Source organism: Manacus candei, unplaced genomic scaffold (genome assembly GCF_025592945.1).
Source record: "Manacus candei isolate 608988 ecotype Guabito, Panama unplaced genomic scaffold, ASM2559294v1 h1tg000044l, whole genome shotgun sequence".
Lineage (NCBI taxonomy): Eukaryota > Metazoa > Chordata > Aves > Passeriformes > Pipridae > Manacus > Manacus candei.
Window position 1 is genome coordinate 1,206,955 of NW_026138092.1, and position 13,998 is coordinate 1,220,952.

The 13,998-nt window shown below is 38.7% G+C and overlaps 1 protein-coding gene across 1 annotated transcript in view; it reads right to left on the reverse strand.

Annotated features, from left to right (window-relative positions):
* ADGRL2 (adhesion G protein-coupled receptor L2) overlaps window positions 1–13,998 on the reverse strand; it is a 373,303-nt gene that overhangs the window by 167,167 nt on the left and 192,138 nt on the right. Inside the window, exon 3 of the mRNA XM_051795993.1 lies at window positions 5,839–5,880. The gene's annotated coding sequence lies outside the window, so the exon portion shown is untranslated. The remainder of the gene's footprint in view (window positions 1–5,838; window positions 5,881–13,998) is intronic.

Here is a 13,998-nt window from a genome sequence, read left to right on the forward strand (position 1 = left end):
TGCAGAACTGGTCTTGGTTGAAGAGCCTCTGCCTTCATTATTTAATTTCTTTGTGGAGCTCACAGTCAACATGATCCCGTTGAGTTCCTTATTTAATATGTTTCAGAGCACAGGACACCTGCCGACTTCTTTAATAACCAGTTGTCCTCAGTTGGCTTATATGTGAAAACTGTTCAGCAGAGGCAAGTAAAGAATAACCTCAGACATTAAGACTGATTCCATTAAAAAAAATAAAATAAAACTGTGTCCAGGCTCCACACCCAAAGTCCCTGAAATAAATTTGCAAGGGCTTTTCACAGCATGGAACTCGAGCGGATTTTTTTTTTTAATTGAATTCTGCTCTGGGTAAGTGCAGCTCAGTGGAATTCAATTTCCATGCAGGCTCCCAGGAAAGAAATACATGCTAAGTATTTTTATTGCTAATGTCTCGGATTTAGTTTCTTAAGTATTATTTAGATTTGACTGTGGACAGAGTTGCTGGTGTTTACCTTGACACAGTGCTCTGTGCCTGTCGGTGGAGAAGGGACTCTTTAAAAAAGGATTGGCTAAAGCACAGAAGTTTAACCATGAATAAATGCCAAGGCTTTGTATTGTATTAATAAGGCTCAAATTCTACTTCTTTGTACAAATCCTATGAATCTGATGGAAAATCTACATATTCCCAATTCAACCTTTTTTTTTTTTTTTGTCCCACTTTAAAATATTTTCCCTACTTTGTTGGAAGCCTCTTTCACACCTTGTTAGGAGTATGTTATATACACTGGTTTTATATATATAAATACTGTTCCAGATGATTCAGGGAAGCCCTACACTCTCAGTCCTGTAGTTTGTAAGGGAAGAAACCCCCCTAAGGCCAATGGCCCTGCTTTGAGTGGATGGTTACTGAAACAGAGAAATCTGACTTTGACCAATTAGTTTATCTTAATTGGCTTTATTCTCCACTCACTCACATAATTTCTCCCATAATTCTTTCCCTTCTGCTGGAACACGTCATTTTACTGCAACCCCCAAAACTCAGGTGAGGAATAAAAAGTATCTCAGAAATGAAAATGCTCAGCCACTATTTACTCACACTCGGATTTTTCTTAGTCAATAGAATCTTTAAAAAATGCTTTTTGTTTTACAGTTATAAACTGTTGGCTGCTAAGGCAAACTGCTACAAATGACTGGTTTAGGGTTTTGTGTTAATCCATTATTTTAGACAAGGAAATACTCTGAACCAAAGGTTCAGCCTTGTTAATTATTTTATGTTACAATCAATAAATTAAGCAGCCTTTGTTCATGCTTGGTGTTATGTGAAGGATGCTTGTCTGGTGAAGGAACATGTGCTCCCACCTCAGATTCTGTCACAAAATTTAGACCTGATCCAAAGCATGCCCAAACTTGTGCTAGGAAACAGACTCTGCCCTGCTTGTTTCTAAATCTGCTTCCCTTTTCTCTACGAGGAAATGTCTCAATTTACTATACTGACTACTATATATAGTCTATATTATCATTGTACCCATCTTTCTATATTCTATATTATTTATTATCTGTTACCTGTTTGTATTATATTGTTGAAGAATCTTTAGGTGTTGGATGAATGGAATTATTATTTTGTAATTGTGTATTTTTGATAGATAAGTTTGTTGATACCTGTATAAGTTTTATTAACACTTTCATTAGGTTTGTCAGGAAATTAGGATGTGGTAGAGATATATGTCTTTTTAAATTCCATCTCATAACATCTTGTGCACACAATCTCTTTTCAAATTCTGCTTATGAGTAATCATTTTTATGTGTGTTTAAATCACATTTCAATTTTCTGTGTAGACACAAGTCCTTACTATACAACACATCCCGTTGCTAGTTTTGTAAACATGTTTTCACTGTTGCTTTGAAGAACTGAGACAAAACAACAGCTAATCTGCAGGATGGCAGCAACCAGGACAGCCTGTGCCTGCGAGTACCAAAGGATTCAAACCAGCACTGACACTGGGCAGCACAGAGGGCGAATGGTAAACGTGTCCCAAAGAACTTCTGCAGCACTAAAACTCCTTTGGAAGTGGCACAAGTTCTACTTTTCAGTCTCGGTGTGGCTTGAATGTCAAATGGGACAAATGGGAATGAGGGGGAGGACACTGAAATCTCCAAGCTGAATCCAGCAGATGAACCACCACGTCTGTGTGTGATGCAAGAACAGATCTGCAGGGGCACTGCACCCTGTGCCTGTAACCCTAATCCACCAGAAAGATGCTGGGATGGATTTATCTGGCAGAAATAGCTGTGCCCACATTCTGCCTGGGGCCTGGTGCAGGGTCCAGGTGTGACTCCAGCCCCAGGAGGAGGTGTCAGCAGAGCTGGGGTGCCCAGGCTGCACAGAGCAGGCCTTTGCCCCTTGCCCATCTCTGCCCTTCCCCAGCTGCAGCAGGGCAGGCTCACAGGAAGGCTGCACTCTCCAGAGGTGTTCTGTCACAGCTCAGCTCATCCTTGTTTTGGTGTCCTTCTGCATGGTGTGGATAAGCTGGTCACAGATAAAATGAGACACATTTTTTCACTTCAGCTCATGCCTCTTCTTCCTGTGCTCCATACAATTATTTTGTAGCACATGAGGAAAAATGTTTATGTTCTGTCTAAATCAGTCTCGCTAAAATGTTAGAGGTGACAATCTCTTTAAACATTACTGATCATTACTTATAAAACTATATTTTAAAATTGTGAAAACAAATGCCTTGACCTTGTGAGCTACGGAAAAATTTGAAAAACAAATCTGCTCTGTTTTTTTGGCTAATAGTTGTGATTTGCATAGCTGAACCTTGAGTGTAGTCATAAATAGCTACAGAATCTGTCTTGGCATAATGCCTGGCAATGTTAGGGTGCCAGACAAAAAATCGGGTCAACCACTTACCAAGTAAGTCATTCTGTCTCAACAAGGTGATGTCTAACAAAGAAGCTACAAGGCTGAAGACAGCCAACATATTCAGCTGCTGTTCAGAGAGACGAGAACTTTTCATTTATCAGGATAAAATCGTAATCAGCACACCGACTGAACTCCCTCTTGTAGAAAGGAGAAAAGCCCATCAATTGTTTTTGCTAATTAAGATGAATATTATTCCTGTGAAATGAACCAAAAAGTTCTGTGTAAGTTCAGAATCCCAAAAGAGATCAATAATCTCAAAGAACAATTGCACAGGGTTTTAATTGAGAGGAAAGTGAGAAGTATTTTTTTGTCTTCTTCAGTTTTCAGCTGAGGCTCTTCCGTGGGTGTTAGTGGGTCTTTTATGTTCTCAGTTTATCTAACGTGATTTTCCACATATTAAAACTTGTGGAATTAAAAATTCATGACAAAATATTCATATATTTAATGGAATGCTACCACTAAATGGTGCATATTTAGGAATAATTCAAGGTAACAGATAATTTATTAACATATCTAGAAAAAAGCCCACTTTCAGATTAAAATCTAGGTGTTGTGACTGTTCATAGTAATGTGCATTTAATCTTTGTTCATTAAGCAGAGGTAGAGTTAAAAATGAGAAGGAAAGTGTATTTTCCTAAAGTGATGTTAATTATACTCAACAATTTATTTTATTCTGTCATATTTATCTTGTTTTTAGGATTAGAAAAAGCCTTGCAATGTTGAAAGGGAGTAATATGAGGAAGCTCAGTTTCCCATTCCTTAAACAAAAGACACTCAACTTGAAAAATATATTTATATTTGAATTAATATTTACATAATGGAAGTCCTTAATCAACGGAGTAACCCTGTATTCCTGAGCAAGTCAGGGAAAATTGAGGTGCACGTGGTTATACATATAAAAATTAATTGTACCCAAAATAATCTATTACTGTCTGTTTTAGTATCCCTTATGGTCCAAGCTTTTGCCCTATCTTCTTCTCTTATAGTGTAAATCACACAGTTGGCCTCAAAATAAAAATAATTATGATTTCACTTAACATGCAAATTCAGAGTTATAAATTAGCTCAGATCAGGATAGTGGCTGAATACATTCGTTTTCATGAAAAATGAAATGTTGGGTCTCTCTTCTTCCCTTCCCCCAAGCCTTCTTCACAAGATCAGCCTCAGGCTAAAATGGTTTTAAGTAGAGTAGAGCTGGTGGTAAACACTTACCTCTGACAATATTATTGCCTAATGAACATTGCAGAGAGGGGTGGATGCAGTGCAAGTGTGTCTGTGGCTGCACCCTACACACAGTCCTTGTGCCAAGTACCTACTGCTAAGAGGGGAATAGACACAAAGGAGACAGGCCCTTTGATGCTTTAATCCCAAACATACTTAACTGTCACCTAGTTAATCTTTTTGATTAAAAATGACTCTTGAGTTCTTCTCCAACATTTTTCTGTTTGTGGATGAGGGAGGTTAACTGTGGTTAAATGTAGTCCTTGTGCCTGTTCAGACTGTTCTTTTCTCCCCCCCTTACTTGCCCTCCCCACCCCCCCCTTAGTTCAACATGACTTTTCCCTCTCTTTAATCATGGATGTGCCCCTGAAGGATCTGCAAGCATGATACCTCTGAAATAACCCCATTCTTTTCCCTCTTAGCAGCAGGTAAAAGCACATTACAGCTGTGCCAGAGCAGAGCTCGCTGCGTTATCAGAGGGCTGAGCTCCAGGTCAAACCCCAGCCTGTCAACGCAGCCTCACCTGCAGGTTTGACTCTCCTAGGAAAAAAAAGTTTCAAAGGACAACTAACCCTCCGTGCTGATCAGAAATAAAGTCATCATCCTTAGAGTTCATCACAAACCCTCTGTTTTGCTGTTGGTTTTCTTGGGCACTGGCGATTTCGGTACCGCTTTTATCCAGAGACAGCAAAAAATCAGTCCCACATATTTTAAATCTATTGTTGTTTTAAGTTCTTATGAGTTAAAGTTTATTAATTAATTTTTTTTTTTTTTCCAAGAGTCTTGAGTTCCTTTTGGGATTAGATGGAAGGTCTTTCGAGTGTAACACTAAGAAGCACATTTTGGGTCAGAATACATGCTCTGATGGGATATTTTTCAAGTAGTATTTCTTTTCACTTTAACAGTAGTTTCACTTCGTGATGGTTTTATGTTGATTTCAGACTACATTTTTATGTAGTGGGAAAGGATATTTTTTGTAGAGTGAATGCCCAAGACCTGTTGGAAAACATTTCTCCTTTAGCAATGTACTCATCAGATTCAGTACAGTTTGCTCAGAAGTGTTATTTTAGGATGACCTTTACACATAGAGTATGATGAATTTTTCTTTTTATTTGATTGTAAAGATGTTATGATCGAGGGGCAAAATAAATATTGCCTTTTTCAGCCATAAAAAAGAGAATGAAAGATGAAACCACTTTTTTAAAACAACCTGATAGCATGCAGAAGTGATGTCTGCGTTTGGAAACTACATATTTTTACATTCACACATACAGCAAAGCCCAAGTGAAACATAAATAGAGATCAATTTTATACAGTTCAAATAGTAACACACGCTATGGAACTCACCCTTTCTCAGCCTAAAGAAGAGAGATATTTATATTCTTCACTGGTAGAACAATGTATTTCTGTTTAAGGGAATTCATACGTTATAATAAATTGTTCAGAAAAATAAATAGTTGAGCATTCTGTGGTCAGCAGCATTTCTAGCAAGGATGTTAAATCCTCACATATTTTCTTTTGAATAATTAGCATAATGTTCTGCAAATCTTTTCTAGGTAGCTTACAGGATTTGAATATTCAAATATTTTCAGTTGTATAAGCCATATAATTATGAAATTGTACAGTACAGTTGTTTCTCAAGCAATTTGGCAATCCTTTCTTACAAGAATTTACCTTCTGTTCTTTGTTATCAGAAACAGAAAAAGCTTTCTGCTTACCATTCTGGAAAAGATGGAATTCATCATTCTGCCATAAAGACCCTAGAAAGCAAAGAAAATGTTATTAGTTATTATATTCTTATCTGCAGGGATTCTAACTGCCAAACAATGCATCAGCATCAAAACAAAAAATGAAAATACATGTTCAAATCATAGATCAATAGTTTAATGCAGTTCTGAATATATATTACATGTACTTAGCAGGTACTGGATTAGAAAAAAGCACCAGCTATTGTTCATATCTGTATTTAGAACTGCATGCCAGCTGGAATTTATCTGCACAGCGTTCACAAAATACAGACATAGGATCTTGGCATCCAATTTGAATGCATTTTTGAAAATAAGACCATGGGCTTGCTGTCACTCTGCTCTGGAGTGGGAGAAAACCTGAACATAAAGGGTTGTGATCAGAAGAGACAATTATCAGTGACACGGCAAAGGCTTTCTTCTTAACTCGTGAGGAAATTTGTATTAGTATTAAAAAAACTCACTTGAACACTTAAAACACACTTGTTATTCTTAAATGTTTTCACTCTTTGAGAAAACTACATCTCTAAGCAAACATGCAAGGGAGAGAAATAAGGAATTCAATTAAAAATCATGTTTAGAAAAGGTTACTATAACCAAGAGATGCAGCCACGTACCACTTAGAAAAAAATGTGGATACCTAAGTAGGGTTATTACCTTTAAAGAGGAAAACTAAAAACTCAAATGAAAGATCAATTCCAGGTTCTCCCCATGCCCACATATACCACTGGATAAAATGTAAATATTTACAGGTAAGGGATTGTCCAGATAGAGAATTCCCCAGTATAGTAGGGGAGTTATTTCCGTTCAAGGAGTTTACCTTGGGCAAAAAGGGAGTTTCCAGAGTGTGCAGTGCTGCAGAAATTCAGACTTAATCTAGGTTGCAGCACAGCACAAGAAATAGGGAGCCTGGATAAAGCTTGTGTAAATTAGAACAGTCCCTGAGGGCTGCTCTATTTTACGTGAGGATTCACTGGCCTGTGTCAGCTCTGAATCTCAGCATCCACAGCCGTGGCTCAAAGCTGCTGGTGCTCCATCCTTCATGGGCTGCACCTTCTTCATGGTGCCTCATGTCAGATGGAGCACAGAATACTTCTCTTTTTTCATTTGGAAATTCCAGGAAAACAGGGTCCCTCTCAGCCAAAGAAACAACATTTCACGTGAGCTCAAAAGGAACCCCTTGAAGGTCTGTCCCAGTGGAGCCAAGTTCTCACAAAGCACTGCCTTCTGTGCCCTTCCCAGAGATCCTCACTCCTCAGCACTCTGAGTTTGCAAACATACTGTTGGAGTGAGGTAATCATTAATCAACTGCCTGTTTGGGACTGTTACTAAAAAAATCCATTCATTTCAGCAAAGTAATAGTTGCCTTTCCTCCACGCAGCTTTTGAGTCCCCCCTGCCACAAAGCTGTGATTTTTTTTAATTTTCCAAACCTATTTGTAAACCAATAAAATGTCACTACTTCATAAATGAACAAAAGCTCTCATTGACTTCAAAGGGAATTATATTCACCCCCAAGATTTTGCCTCTAGTTCTTACCTGCTTAATTATTAAGATCCTACACCGTGCGTTACAATGTCATAAGATATGAACTGAAAATTGTGGGCCTGTCCCCAGCTATCAGTCAGGTATTCAAGCCACCAGCCTGATACACAAGTTGTTCAATCCTTTCACAGGATTATCCTCCTGAAGGCATTGCAGCAATGTTTGTGCTTAAAGTTAAGTATATGTTTTAATGTTCTACTAAACCATGGTTTAAGTCCTTACGTAGTTTCACATGAGCAGAGCTGCTGAAAGTTAAATAAGTTTAGTGTGACAGCTAATATATGAACTCTATTTGGACACAAATAATTTTTAATAACAGGTTATTTGCTGGTATATAGAATATGGAATTATTAGTTTAGAAGAAGTGAGTCAAGGCTTCTCCTATAGCATTTGCTTTCACTGACTGAAATAAATAATCGGGGGGGTGGGGGGGTGACCACCCAGATCTCAAGTGTAAAGAAATGCTAACAAGTTTTTGATTTCCTTTTTGAAAAATCAGATTTGTCTGTTCAGGTCACAATTATTTTCAGTGCCTCTGGCACTGACATTACAAACGTCAAAAAAAAAAAAAAAGGCAGCCCTGTAATTCCTGTTCTGGAATTCTCACTCTGGTTTCTGGAGCATCAAACAAAACTGCCCATTTCTAATCACTGGCTCCTGAAGAGGGCAGCACGTTCTAGATATTATTGAACTGTAAGCTTTGAGGTGACAGCCTGGGCTTCACTTTACTGCACTCGGAGGAAAGGGGAATAAAACTTTCTGGAGAGTTTGTGCACATGGTTCCCACGATCCAATAAGTCAGCAAAAGTCCAAGGCTTTTGGCCAAGGTCACAACTGTATTTGATTATTAAAGAGGACATTCAAAATAGCTACCTGAAGCAATGCATTTAGGAAGAGAGCAACAAAATACCAGCAAGGGGTACTTCCATGAGGAGTATGTTTTAACACTGTAGATAACTTTTCCTATTGGCAGCGCATTGACTATCAAAACTACTAAAGGGGTTAGATTTAATTATCTCACTTCTTTGCACATTTCATCTCAATTGCTATGGCAACATTCAGTTGCCTCAGCAGCAATGTACACTTTAATCAGATATTTCCTCACTCATTTCTCTGTGCACCACAGCAATGTAGTCAAATTTACAGCCAAACCCTGATGCATCTGATAACACCTCTTAGGAATTAATGGCTAACTTTCCTCTGCCCCTCACCCATAGCCACAAACATTTCTAGGGAGTTTTGCCTTCTGATGGCAAAGGCTTTAGGAGATGAAAAGTGTGTGTACTTTTTATCTTCCCCACTTCACTGATTTTATGTTGTTTTTTTGCCACCACTCCCTCTTTACACATCCTCTACTTACTCGGGAACTCTTCCCATCAAGCAATGGGCAGGTCCTCTGGTCCCTGCAGGAACTCTTTCAGGCCTGAGAACAGGAAACACAATAACTGGGCAGACAATATGGTTCCTCCCGTATTCCACCCTGCCCTGAAAAGCTTTTTGTAGGATTACTCAGCCCTGATTAAATGCTTCATCGGAGTACATCATAGCTCTTTAAACTTCTTGGCCCAGAAACCAGGAACATAGGCTAAAATAAAAGTAATTAGGAGTGATGAGCAGATACTAGGGACTCCTTATTGAAATGCAGACAGTAAAAGGAGTCAGGAAGCTAAAAGTACATGGGGATTACTAAATTCAGCTTATGGGAAGTCTCGATATTTCTGACATAGAAAATCGTCTGGTTTGAAAACGTGTCACCACCACTGCAAATGGTGAAGAGAGATAAGTTCCTAATGGTGCCTGGAGTCTGTGGTGGAAAACACAGAAATGCATTAGAAGGATTGAATTTGTTTGGATTGTAGTAAAACTTTTGGGAAAGAATGATGGGCACACAGCCTCTTCCCGATCAACCAAAGGTTTTCCTGGGAGAACTGCCCGTTTTCCCTGGCCTGGGCTCTTGGCAGCCTCAACATCTTGCCTAAAGAAGAGGGCACCCAGTGTGGCACCTCTGGCTGCTGCATTTTTCATATGGTTGCCAAAGAAGGGAGGAATTTGACAGAGAGACAGGGTAACATGACAGGAAAATCCTCACATCCATATATGTATATACAGAACTCGTGTGTGCTCTCACTGCAGCACTAACACTCCCTGAAGGTATTACTACGTTGCTAGACAAATTAAAATTAAACAAGAGGTAAAAGTGCTCTTGAACTGAAAACTGTTAAAAGATGCCCACAGGCAAGACAAAAGTGAACAGCAGGAGTTCATCCAGCTGTGGGTGACTGGGAGTTCCTGTGGGCCAACTGTCTGTGCTCCCATTCCTACTGCAGGATATGCAATTTCATAAAATAAATCATAAAGGTGGTGTGAGTTCCAAGCAGAATGACATGAATTTTTTTTTCGGCCTTTAAGATAAAAATCAAGATAATCTCTGTGAAACTCATTAAGCTACAGAACTGAATGGAGAGGGATGGTGGGAAAACAGAAGGGCCCAGAAAAAGAATGAGATGTCACAAATGTGATAGCACGTAGGTCTGCTGACAAGGACATCTAATAACATCTGGAATTAGTGGAGTATGTGAGATCAGCTTTGAAAAAATTTCTAAAAAAAAAATAAAATCTCTCTCAACAGAGTATTTCTAAAGCTAAATACAAAAGAGGTATTTTTTTTTTTTACTGGGGGGATGCAATGAAACCCTGTAAAGAATATCTGAGATGTGAAGGGACATGGCCAAAGGTCTGCATACTGAGATCAAGTCCAGAAAAAATCATTAAAAATAATAAACTATATAAATTTATAAAAACCAGTAGTAGCAGTAGTTGTAGTAACGTGTTAAATCTATACTAAATTTGGATTTGCAAATCACATTTTATGCAAGTGCAAATGGAGGCACTTAGAGGTGAAGGTGAACAAACTGAATAGATTATTCATTTTTGTGCATAAAATTCTTAGGTTTACTATTTCCCTTCATTCACACCACAAAACAATGTATCTCACAGCAAAAGAATCTGCTGTGTAAATTATTACGTGTTGTGCACTGAGAAAAGAAATGACACGGCTCAATATCCCAGTCACATAATGAAATAAGGAACTGTACTCCAAGCAGTTAATTCAGTTATTTTCATGACAGTGTTATCCCACAGTTATCACCATGACAATGCATCTTTGTTGACTTAGAAGTACTCAAAAATGAAAGAGCATTTGGATGTGGAGACAAGGATATGAAGACATGGTAGGAAGGAAGATTAAAACCGTAATTCTGTCTCATTTTTACAATACTGTAATCCCAATGGAGCTGCTGGAAGTGCTCCCAATTTGCACCAGGACAAAAGCCAGCGTGTCTTCCTCTGATTCTGCATACTTGGAAACTGTATCTCACTACCAGCTACATTTATAGTCCAACTGCTATATAATGAAAGGAAATACGTGAAAATGAAAACAAAAGAAGTATTAATGCATGCATCAGAATAACACAACAAAGAGGATCTGGCTTTCTGCTGGTGAACATAAAAATTAACCATCTCTCCTGCTTTGAATGCTTTGACTCCAAGTACAAGTCTTATAATCTAATTGGTGTAACAGAATCATGTAATGTTTACGTTGGAAAAGACCCTCAAGATCATTGAGTCAAACCATTAACCTGGAGCTGCCAACCCACCACTAAACCATGTCCCTGAGCACCACATCTACATGTTTTTAGCTGCTCCTGGGGATGGTGGCAGCCACTGACACCTGATGGGGGTCACATTTGCTCAGCTTGGGCCATCTGGGATCTCCTGGGTTAGCCAGGGCTGCTGGGAAAGGACAGGGCTTGGTTAACACTGTCACCACTGCAGGAATACTAAATTCAAGTAGCTGAGATTTGTATCATTTTTTGTTATATGAAACCAAACAATTTGTATATATGAGACTATTTTCCCTTCAGAGTAGAGCTCTGTGAAATAAATCTAACCCTAAATTAAACAACAGCATCAAAGACTTTCGCCTTTATAGGGCACTTCCAGCCTTAAAAGCACGGATGTAAAATGTACTGGTTTTGCTCAACGGATCTGCTCTTTGGACTAAATCCAGATTCCAAGTTATTGGGAGAGACTTCTGGATTGGGCCCCTTGTGTATATTCACATTCATGTACGATTACTTTAGTGGAAAAAGTGGTTTTATTCCCACTTATGATGGAGTGAACTGAATTCTCTTTTGGCATTACTTACAGTATCAACAATGAAATTTATGCAGTCTCGGTGCATTTAAATTCTGTACTATACTAAAACTGCACTATCAAAATGAAGGCTAGGAGAAAAACTCCTTTAGTTTAACTGGGAGCATCTTTAGTAATAACAGGATGCATGAGACAGAAGGAATCCAGTCTGGCCTTTTGCAGATCATTTGAGTTTTCCAAGTTTTGCATTTAAAAGCTGTAAAATATATTTTTATTAGTGAACTGAGAAAATTAGATAAATCCTAGGAGACTTAAAGCACGCAGAAACCTATTCTGCCATTCCGACAAAGTAATTTTTCATGATGCAACTGCACTGAAATAGCTCCATTTGTGAAATAATTCAATTGTTAAAGTATTTTTGAGGATGAGTAGAACATGTTTAGTAAAACTCACTTGTACCCTTTTAATGCTGCTGCTTTCTTTGGCAAAATGTGGCATATACTGTGTGCTGACATTTTATTTGTTACATGCGATATTTTAAAGAACATTTGAGGAAAGGGTATAAAAACTGAGGTGCATGTGAATGTGCCCATTATAGCTGAGACCGCCAAAGGTGCCTGGAGAAACTAGACCCCTGGCCCTGGTGGAAATTCCCTGGAAGGCAGGAATAGTCTGGCAGTCCCAGACTATGCATAGAACAGAATTTCCCAGCATTAATTCAGGTCTGCACCTCAAAGCAGAACTTGGGTGTGATGGAGCCACACACAGCAACGGGCTCTGCAATTTCCTGCGCGGCTTTTACCAGGAGGGCTCCTCGTGCCTCTGTCCTGCTCCTGCCTTTGCTGTTTGTGTCCTGCTTTCCATTTTCCACCCTCTCCTTCCCAAAGCCTCCCCAGCAGGCTGATGGGCTGGGCAGGGGTCCTGGGGGTGCTCAGGGCTGGTTGAAGGTTCAGCCACTGATCCCACTGAACAATTCCTGTGTCTCAGCCGTGCCATCACCAGCAGCTGCTTCTCCTGAGCTTGCCAGCTTTCTGTCACCTCCAGGATTCAATGAAGTTCACAGGCAGTGTGAGAAGGTTATATAATTCTGTCAGGAGATCATGTCTTTGATTTTTTCATCTCTTAGACCTACATGTCTACCCTTTGGGGGTCTCTCACAGGCTGAGAAGTTCCAATATATTACATACCATAACACAGCAGTATAAAGAGTGCTATATAAACTATATAAATGCCCTTCCTTTGAACAGAATAGCAGGAGCTTTCACTTCTTTCTTTTTCTGAAAGAACATTACCTAATACTGAAGAGAAACCACAGCTGTATTCATATGTGCATGCCCATGCTTTGCTTGTAATTTGAAACACATTGTCAAATGTTATCATACCTAGTGTTCCTTCTCTCACTTACATTTAAATATTCTGTGCCTAATTTGTAGAGAATAAAAAGTAACTTTAATCACTTGGATAAAATATTTACAGTTTAGTAACTTTACTGGGAAAAGAAAATACATTTCACCGAGCCATTAAAAGCACCCTGAGAACTTCAATGCCACTTTCTCATCTAAAAAGTTTCCATGCAGTGTAGCTGACCCTTTTAGCTCTATTTTTGCCTGGTTATTTAGCACGGGTGGTTTGTGCTCTGGCTCACATACACTGAAGTACAAAGCTGCCACGCTTCAGGGTGTCACCACTTCCCAGTTTATGCCCTGCCCCTGGAAGATTGTGATCCCATCTCTGGTCTTCTAAATGATGATTCCACATACTCACAGAGGGGGAAAAAAAAAAAGAGAGAAGAATTCTAGATGTTTTCAAGGAATTAGAAGAAACCCTTCAATATTATTCAAATGATTTTTTGTCAATTGATCATCTTGAAAAAATTCAAATTGACAGCGTCCCTTTTAATGATAAACCTTCAAAGCTTCATGAAATCTCCCTGTTAAATGAAGCTACTATTTTAACACCTATTGAAAGAGGTCTGTGCAGCTTGGAAACAGATTAAACAGCCCTGAAAAAAAGGCCATATTCTGTTATGGGCTTTAATGAATCCAGAGAATTTACCAATAAACATGGTACATATATTAGGTTGATTTACTAAGCAATCTGCAATTTAAAAGCCAATGAAATAGTCTTAAGGCTTCCTATTCCTCCATCTTACCATTTTTATACTTTATCCTAATAAAAAATAAAAAGAAAGTGATATCAGTCAATATTACAGGATTCCACGTTAGCTTTTCACATAAACCAGGGGTAAGTGATTAAGAATATGCTTCCTGTAATTTTTAAAAGCTCTTTGTCTGTTTTGTTTATAGTCATTCAGTTAAAAAGGAAAGAAATGTCCAGAGCTAATCTGCACAGTTTGGGATTTTTGGTGTCTGTCTTGGGTATCTGGATGCATCAGCTCTGTTCCTATTTCGTGTCTTGCAAGGCATGTTTGAGT